The sequence below is a fragment of the Trichechus manatus genome, unplaced genomic scaffold (assembly GCF_000243295.1).
Source record: "Trichechus manatus latirostris isolate Lorelei unplaced genomic scaffold, TriManLat1.0 scaffold00091, whole genome shotgun sequence".
NCBI classification, from domain to species: domain Eukaryota; kingdom Metazoa; phylum Chordata; class Mammalia; order Sirenia; family Trichechidae; genus Trichechus; species Trichechus manatus.
The window spans coordinates 4,093,850-4,104,008 of record NW_004444027.1 but is presented as its reverse complement, the minus strand read 5'-3'; positions in this window follow the sequence as shown (position 1 = coordinate 4,104,008).

Genomic DNA, 10,159 nt, shown 5'->3' with positions numbered 1-10,159 from the left:
AGAGGGTCCTGGACAGAGCAGGAGAAAAATGTAGAACAAAATTCAAATTCACAAGACCAGACTTACTGATCTGACAGAGATTGGAGGAATCCCTGTTACAGTGGCCCCTGGACACCCTGCTAACTCAGAACTGAAGCCACTTCTGAAGTCCACCTTTCAGCCAAAGATTAGACAGGCCTATAAAATAAATAATAACACACATGAGAAATGTACTTCTTAGTTCAATCAAGTACATGAGACCAAATGGGCAACACTTGCCCAAAAGCAAAGATGAAAAGGCAGCAAGGAACAGGAAAATTGTATGAATGGACCTAGGGAACCATTACACAATTCCAAAACCACTTCCACATTTTAGGTATCTGTTACAGCAGCACCCCACTCCTGGTACCAAATGCTCCTTAGAAGCGAGGATGGTGAGACTTCATCTCATGTACTTTGGACATGTTATCAGGAGGGACGAGTCCCTGGAGAAGGATTAGAGGATCAGTGAAAAAGAGGAAGACCCTCAATGAGATGGATTGACACATTGGCTGCAACAATTGGCTCAAACATAGCAATGACTGTGAGGATGGTGCAGGACCAAGCAGTGTTTCATTCTGTTGTACATAGGGTGGCTATGAGTTAGAACCAACTCAATGGCACCTAACAACAAGAACAACAATATCAGATTCCTCACCTCTGCTACCCAATTGCTAAACTAATGCATATATTTTAGGTTTTTATTGAAGTGGCATCCCATTTCAAAATATTAATTTCAATAGTAGTTAGAGCAAATAACTGAAAGATTTTAATGACAACACAATACTAGTTTGTGTTATACAAACTATTTGTGTTATACAAATTCATGCATATCACAGTCCAGTGTAGGTTGGGTGGCTCTCTCAAAGTGTTGAATCAAGGATTCAGGGTTTTTCCATATTGTGGTGTTACCATATTCAGTACATAGCTTCCAAGTGTGCCATAGAAGGGAAAGAGATATTGGAGAATTGTGCATTGGAGATTATCATAGGACAAGCCTAGAAGAGGCATACAATTACTACTGCCCACATTCCCCAACTAATGGACAAGGTGGCTGGGAAATATCACTTAGCTGGGTTACCATGAAGAAGAAGGGAAATATGGATATCAGTGACCCCTAGCTTCAATAACAACTACTCCTTCCCCAACCCACACCCTTGCAATGTTTTCCATCCTTTCTCTCTCAATGAGCTCTCTGATACCATAGATTCAAACTCCATGCAGTATTGCTGCTTTGATTTCTTCCAAATAATCAATACTTTGGAAGCTAATGTCCAAGAATGGTTAAAAATTTTTTGAAAAAGGATGAGGGAGATTACCTTCTCAATATTAAATATATTTTAAAGCTGTGTAATTAAAACAACATGTCATCCATGAATAAATAAATAAATCAGAGGACTAGGACAGAAAATCCTGAAACAGATTTGAGTTTATGTGGGAAACATCATATGTGACAACATGGAATTTCAGCTAAGCCTAGGATGATTTATTTAATAAATCATGTTGACATAATTGACTATATATCTGGAAGAAAATGAAGTTAGATCTCTACCTCACACCACACACACAAACAAATTCCATTTGGGTTAAATATATAAATGTAAAAATTAATGCAATAGAAAGCTGGAAGAAAATTAGAACAGATGTGTATCTTTTACTAAGAGTAAGATATTCTTAAATAAGACAGGAGACGTAGAAACTATAAAAGAAAAACAAAATGATTACATAAAAATTTTAAAATTTGGTATGGTCAAAGACTTCATAATCAAAGGTAAAAAACAAATGGCAGCCTGGTGAAAAACAGTTGCCACACACAAAGGAATAATGTCTCTGTTATTTAAAGAGCTCCTATAAACTAATAGGAAAAAAAAAAGAAGAACAACCTGATAAAATGAGCAAATAATATGAATAAGCAAGTCAGAGAAGAGGAAATTTTATTTAAAAATATGACTAGTTGAAAACAATAAACATATGAAGAGATGTTAATTCTCAAAAATTAAGATAATAAAATGTCATTTTTCACCCACAAGATAGGCAAAAATTAAAAATAACAACATCCAACCTAAGATCTTGTGGGAAATGGAGATTCTCAGAGAGACTGGCAGTTACAGCAACCTTCTGGGAAAATCATCAGGCAATATATTAACATTAACACATTTTCTTTTATCCAACAATTCCAATTTGAGAATCTACCTTATAGCAAGGAAAGCATCATTATATCAGGATACATGCAGAAGGATGTTTATTGTTGCACTGTTTATAGTGACAGAAAAGTTGGAATAGGGGAATGGTTGAATAAAATAAGGGTTAGCGATACCATGGAATATTATGTAGTTATTGAAAGTATGAGTAGATCTATCTATATATTGATATAGAGGGATGTCCATAGTATTTTATTAAGTGGAAAAGAGCAAGTTGCAGAGCAATATGTATAATATGACTTTATACTTATTTTTTAAAAAATGAAAAAGGCAAAATTCCATCATATATATGTATACGAACAAACATATTCTAAATATAAATGTATGTGTGTAAGAGACACTGATTACTTTAGAAGCATGAGATTTAGAGGGAATTTAAAAAAAGACAGAAAGAAAAGAAATATTAACTTTCCTTGCAAATCTTTGAGTAATATTGGATCCAGTTTCTTCTGTGTCTCTGTGTACTCCCAGCACATCATAGCCTGCCCCAGGGGCCAGCTGAAACGAATTTGAGAAGCTCAGTGTGTTACAGAAATAAACAGAGGGTAACTTGGGGGTACCAGGAGAGACACATATTAACTTACAGGTGGTGTCTCAATTCCCTCTCACCAGGCCAATCAAAGATGGTGTCTTGTGTTTAGTTCGAGAGCTGCCCAAGAGGCACAAAATGGCACACTCCTAGAGGCAGGGTATCAGGAGAGTGAGGCACCTGTGAACCTTGCTCTATGAGAAGGGGTGAAGGACCTTGTTATGGATTGAATTGTGTCCCCCAAAAATGTGTGTCAACTTGGCTAGGCCATGATTCCTGGTATCGTGTGGTTGTCCTCCATTTTGTGGTCTGATGTGATTATACTATGTGTTGTAAATCCTAACATCTATGATGTTAGTGAGTCAGGATTAGAGGCAGTTACATTAATGAGGTAGGACACAATCTGCAGGATTAGGTTGTATTTTGAGTCAATCTCTTTTGAGATATAAAAGAGAGAATCAAGTAAAGAGGTGGGGGACTTCATTACCACCAAGCAAGAAGAGCCAAGAGTGGAGCACGTCCTTTGGACTCAGGGTCCCTGCGCTGAGAAGCTCCTAGACCAGGACCTTTCCCCAGAGCTGACAGAGACAGAAAGCCTTCCCCTGGAGGTGGCACCTTGAATTTGGACTTCTAGCCTCCAGGAATTGAAGGAATACCAATTGAGATATCTCAACGAATGGATGCAGTGCTGGAGATGCTCACTCTTCTATGCCAAGAAATTTGGAAGACAGCTACCTGCCAACCAACTGGAAGAGATCCATATTTGTGTCCATTGCAAAGAAAGGTGATCCAACAGAATGTGGAAATTATCAAACAGTACCATTAATATCACACCTCAAGTAAAATTTTGCTGAAGATAATTAAAAAATAGTTGCAGCAGTGCTTCAATAGGGAAATGCCAGAAATTCAAGCCAGAATCAGAAGAGGACATGGAACGAGCAATATCATTGCTGATGTCAGATGGATCTTGGCTGAAAGCAGAGAATACCAGAAAGATGTTTACCCGTGTTTTATTAACTATGCAAAGGCGTTTGACTGTATGGATCGTAACAAATATGGATATCATTGAGAAGAATGGTAATTCCAGAACACTTAATTGTGCTCATGAGGAACCTGTACATAGACCAAGAGGCAGTCATTCGAACAGAATAAGGGGATACTTCGTGGTTTAAAATCAGAAAAGGTTTTCATCAGGGTTGTATCTTTTCACTATACTTATTCAATCTATATGCTGAGCAAATAATCCGGGAACCTGGACTATATGAAGAAGAAAGGGGCATCAGGATTGGAGGAAGACTCATTAACAACCTGTGATACGCAGATGACACTACCTGGCTTGCTGAAAGTGAAGAGGACTTCAAGCACTTACTGATGAAGATCAAAGAATACAGCCTTCAGTATGGATTACACCTTAACATAAAGAAAACAAAATTTCTGACAGCTGGACCAATAAGCAACATCATGATAAACAGATAAAAGATTGAAGCTGTCAAGGATTTCATTTTACTTGGATCCACAATCAATGCCCATGGAAGCAGCAGTCAAGAAATCAAACAATGTATTGCATTGGGCAAATCTGCTGCAAAAGACCTTTTTAAAGTGTTGAAAACCAGAGATGTCACTTTGAGGACTTAGGTGCACCTGACCCAAACCATGGTGTTTTCAGTTGCCTCATATGCATGCAAAAGCTGGACAACGAATAAGAAAGACCAAAGAAGAATTGATGCCTTTGAATTATGGTACTGGCAAAGAATATTAAATATACCATGGACTCCCAGAAGAATGAACAGATTTGTCTTGGAAGAAGTACAGCCAGAGTGCTCCTTGGAAGTGAGGATGATGAGACTTTGTCCCATGTACTTTGAACATGTTATCAGGAGGGACCAGTCCCTGAAGAAGGACAGCATGCTTCGTAAAGTAAGAGGGTCAGTGAAAAAGAGGAAGACCTTCCACGAGATGGACTGACCCAGTGGCTGCCACAATTGGCTCAAACATAGCAACGATTGTGAGGATGGCGCAGGACCAGGCAGTGTTTCATTCTGTTGTACATAGGGTCACTATGAGTCATAACTGACTCAACAGTACCTAAGAAAACAACAAGCTTTCTAGACTGTGAGAGAATAAATTTTTGTTAAAGCCATCTGCTTGTGGTATTTCTGTTATAGCAGCACTAAATAACTAAAAAAAGAGCTGTATAAGGAAATAAATTTAAATTGAGATTCAGTATTTTTTTTCAAATATTTGAAGGACTAGCTTGAAGAGGAGGAGACAACTTACCATCTATCTTAGAAATAAGAAAATAGACAGTAAAGAACTTATGAGTCAGGACACAAAATGATACTCATGAAGAGTGTGCTTCTTAGCTCAAGTAGATACATGAGACTAAATGGGCAGCTCCTGTCCGTAGGCGAGATGAGAAGGCAGAGAGGGTCAGGAGCTGGTTGAATGGACACAGGAAATCAGGGGTGGAAAGGAGGAATGTGCTGTCACAGTATACAGAGAGCAATTAAAGTCACATAACAGTGTATGTATAAATTTTTGTATGAGAGACTAACTTGAATTGTAAACTTTCACTTAAAGTACAATAAAATTAAAAAAAAAAAGAATTTATGAGTCAGATTTAAACTCAGTGTAAACAAGAAACTGCTAAGTAATCTGTTGACTAAGATTCCTTTGAACTTTACTTTTCTCCTCTATAAAATGAAAATAATACCACATACTGTCACAGTGACATGAAGGTATGAAACTAGTTGTCATCAAGTCACTTCCAACTCATTGAAGCCCATGTGTGTCAGAGTAGAACTGTACTCCATAGGGTTTTCAACGGCTGATGTTTCAGAAGTAGGTTGCCAGGCCTTTCTTTCGAGGTGCCTCTGGGTAGACTTGAATCTCCTACATTTTAGTTAGTAGCTGTCTTGGTCATCTAGTGCTGCTATAACAGAAATACCACAAGTTGATTGCTTTAACAAAGATAATTTTATTCTCTCACAGTCCAATAGGCTGGAAGTTCAAATTCAGGGCTCCAGCTCCAGGGGAAGGCTTTCTTTCTCTGGCAGCTCTGGAGGAAATTCCTTGTCATCAGTCTTCCCTTGGTCTGGGAGCATCTCAGCGCAGGAACCTCGGGTCCAAAGGACGCGCTCTGCTCCCGGCACTGTTTTCTTCGTGGTATGAGGTCCCCCTATCTCTCTGCTCACTTCTCTCTTTTATATCTCAAAAGAGATTGGCTTAAGACACTATCTAATCTTGTAGACCTCATCAGTATAACTGCTGCTAATCCGTCTTATTACATCATAGTGATAGAATTTATAACACACAGGGAAATCACATCAAATGACAAAATGGTAGACAATCACACAATACTGGGAATTACGACCTAGCCAGTTGACAGACATTTTTGGGGGACACAGTTCAATCCATGTCAGTAGCCAAGCACGTTAACTGTTAGCGCCACCCAAGGACTCTTCACAGAAATGCAGTAGGGTTCAAATGGAGTAAAACATAAGACAGCAGTTAGTAAACTGGAAAACAGTGTTTCTCAAGTCTGGCTGCCAGTAAAATTACTTGGAGACTTTTGAAAATCCTGATGCTCAGGCCATACCCAAGATTAATTAAATCAGAATCTCTGGGAATGGAACTTAGGCATTAGTAGTTTTTAAAGCTTTTCAGGTGCTTTCATTGTGTAACCAGGGTTGAGTACTGTTGAACTAAAATAATTATTAGTTAGATTCCATGTGGTTATAGAAAAAGTGGGTTTGACTTAAGGCAGATCTGGAAGCCAATTTTTTTAAAAGGGCCCATTAACCTAAGAATTGGAGTTAAAAGCTAGAGTTGGCCAACTTTGGAGTGAAATATAGTCTACACAACCAGTTAATAGTTTGTTTAACAGTGAAGCTAGTTTAAGAAACAGGTTTGTGTACTTAAAATTAAATAATTAAAAAATTAATTAATTTGTGTACTTAAAATTAATCTCTTTTCCCAAAGAGATCCTAGGGAGGAACATGAGGGAAATGCAACTGGTAGACTTAGTGTTTCTGGATTTGCTAAGGTCCTGAAACTGCTCGGGATGCCTCTGCATCAACTGTGGGCTAATTTTATCATATATGATTTTATTATTCATGAATTTATCATGAATCTATAATTGAATATACTTACTAAATAATTATAGCCTGGAGAGTGATTCTTAAATACATGTCACACGGAACTGTTGTTCATTTTGAGCAGTTTCCCCCGATTATATCGATGATGGTTAAGCCTCCACGCTGGTGGTACTGAGCTGGACCTTGGTGGAGGTGAGAGATAAAAAAGATATTGCAAAGCAAATCAGGACCCAAAGACATCTGGGTAGCCAGAGACAGTGGACAAAGTATAAAAAGGTAAAGCTTTTCACTAGTCCCCCTCCTCCGCTTCCCACTGCCCCAGCTCTAAGAAAAGAAATCAAGTTAAAATCCCAAAACCAATTCCATAAATCCGGGATGGTAGGACAATAATAAATAGCAGCACTTGCCAAAAATATGATGAATTCTGTATGAATCAGCCAAGTGACTCAGCCTGTAATTAAAGCTTATTTAGAGTGTTTAGGGCAAGGAAATGAGTGGTCCTGCTCTGTTCTATGAGCCCTCACCCACATACACATTAGCAGGCCCAGTGCTGGGCCCAGGGCTTTAAGAGGGACAAGGTCCATGTGATGGTTAAGATTGTATATCAACTTGGCTGGGCCATGAGCCTCAGTGGTTTGGTAGTTATGAATTGATGTAATTTGGCAGTTATGTAATGATGTAGTCATCCTCCATGATGTGATCTGATATGATCAACCAATCAGTTGTAAGGGAGTTTCCTCAGGGGTGTGGCCTGCATCCTATATAGATAGACAGATAGATAGATAGATAGATAGATAGATAGATAGATAGATAGATAGATAGATAGATAGATAGATAGATAGATAGATAGATAGATAGATAGATGTTCTGGCAAAGCTCATTTGCTTGCTCTGGATCATGCATCTGACCTCTGGTTCTCTTGGGACTTGAGCCAGTGGTCTGCCATATCACCTGCCAATCTTGGGATTTGTCAGCCTGCATAGTCCATGAGTCAGCAGCCTGCTGTCTAACCTACTAATCTTGGATTTTTCAGCCCCTGCAGCTATGTGAGTCAGGAGAAGCCTCCAGCATGACATCTAACACAAGAAATTAGGACTTACTGGCCTCTACAACCCTGTGAGCCATTTCCTTGAGATAAATCTCTCTCTCTCTCTGTTTCACTGGTTTTTCTTCTCTAGAAAACCCAGCCTGAGACAATCCAGAAAACCAAAGGATTGGGAAAGAATCTGCAGAGAAGTACATGGCAAGGAGCTACAAGCCTGGAGATCATTTGGAAGAAGCAGACCTTCAAATACTGGAAGGGCTATCAGAGGAGAGATGGATTGGATTTCTCTGTGTGACTCCAGAGGACAGAACTAGGCTTGGCGGCTAACCCTTACAGGAGCTAGACTTTGATTTAACATAAGAAGGTCCCAACTGTATAAACAGTTTTACTAGAGAACTGTTGTATAGGAGATAGTGAGCTCCCAGTTATTGGTGGTATTCAAACAGAGGCAGGATGACCAGATGAGGCTTTTGTGCTGAATCAACACAGCTTCACTGTTTAATCATGCTGTTAGCTAGCTATATGGTCTGTGTTGATTGTGGTCTATATTGTGTGAGGGCTGAACCAATTGACCTCTATGATCTACTTATAATATTCAAAATCCAGTGATGCATTTATGACACTTTCAGAATTCATACTTTTTTTTCTTAAAGTTTAATATTCTAAACCTTGTTTTTGGAGTAATCAAATAATCATTCCCAGTGGACCACAGTCATGGCTGTGAATATGTTATTTTGTCCCTAATCCTTTCTTCCTTTCCTCCCTTTCCCTACTTTAGCTGACTAAAGCTGATCTCCCTGCCTGCCCTCTAAAAGTCAGACTTTAAAAAATATAGTTGTCATATATTTATGTCTCCTGCGCTGGATCCTGGAGAAGTTGCAGGACAGATAAGTTACAAGGAGTGAGCTCAAAAATAATTCTTCTGACTCAGACTTTGATACGATGAGGAGGCAGTTTCCATAGAAAATGCAGCTGTTACTGACAGACTTTTTTTAAGGAAAATAAAATGAAACCTCTTCTTGGGGAAAAAGATTGCTCCAAGATCTCTCAGGATTTTATTTCTACTGGACGGAGCTTTTTCTCACACTTGGCATTGAATCAGGTTAAGTTGAAGAGGACCTTCCAAATCCCTCATTGAATAGATTGAAGAAACTGAGGCCCAGAGAGGCAAAGTGATTGGTGCAAAGTTACTCAGCTCCTCCAGGCAGAGCTGGGACTGTAACCAGACTCCCATTCTCCCGGCCCAAGCTCTTCCGCTTCTTCACATGCCTAGAAGCTACCTCTAGGCTGCATCCTGCATCTGTAAAGGAAGGCAAGAAAGAGATGGGGTCCTGGTTGTACTTTGGACCTTGGGCAACCAGGGGCTGGGTCTCAAGGCTGGACCTCAATAGTCATGAAAAGGAAAATTCAGCCCCTGACCATATAGCTCTCCTCTAAGCCCTTTCATTTCACACGGTTTTCAAAGTGTGGCACTCCAAAGCAGGTTGTTTTATACCTGCCCCACCCATCCCGCTCCCATCAGTGTGAGAGCAGCCTTCCAGCCCCTTGCCTTCTTTCCTGTTGCTCAAATACTCTAGAGGTCCAGAGTAAGTGGCTCAGCTTCTTCGCCAAGAAGAGGGACTTCTGGGTTAGTCCTCTCTAACAGGGGCTGGAGTGGTTGTGACAGGAGACAGCTCCCACCTCGCTGTCACATCAGTCAAAGCCCCTGACCAAAGTGAGTCCACAAACAAGTTTCCTGCTTTCAGAAGGGCCTTGTGGCAGATGGAGAGGAGTGAACCCTCTTGGGTTTGCTGCATAATTTGTGATGACCCAGTGCAAAATGAAAATGTGGGGCCTGTCATTCAAAAATTAAAATTTCAAGACTGTGGGAGCAGTACATTAAAACAAGCTGAGGGCCGCATGGGTCCCATGCAGCCAGCCCTGCTTGGCTGGGTACCTGGTGGATGGGGACAATAATTTCGTATGTTTTTTGACCCAAGTAGCCTGGAGAGGTCCTCTGGTTGCCCAAATTTCTACTCTGTTGATTCCTAAACAAATTTTTGTTTCCTCATAGCCCAGGAGGTCTGGGAAGGGACCACCAGGTCAATGCGGTGGCTCAGGGAGTCAGGATTTCAATAATTCACTCTTTTCCTTCTCTAGCACAACCACGTCTCAACCCCACTCATTATTTCTGACACTTTACGACTTAAATGGGACAAGAGAAGTGGTGCGTTTTCAATGTGAATAATATTGTTCAACGAGACAAGGGAATTGTGAAATTTTATTTTGA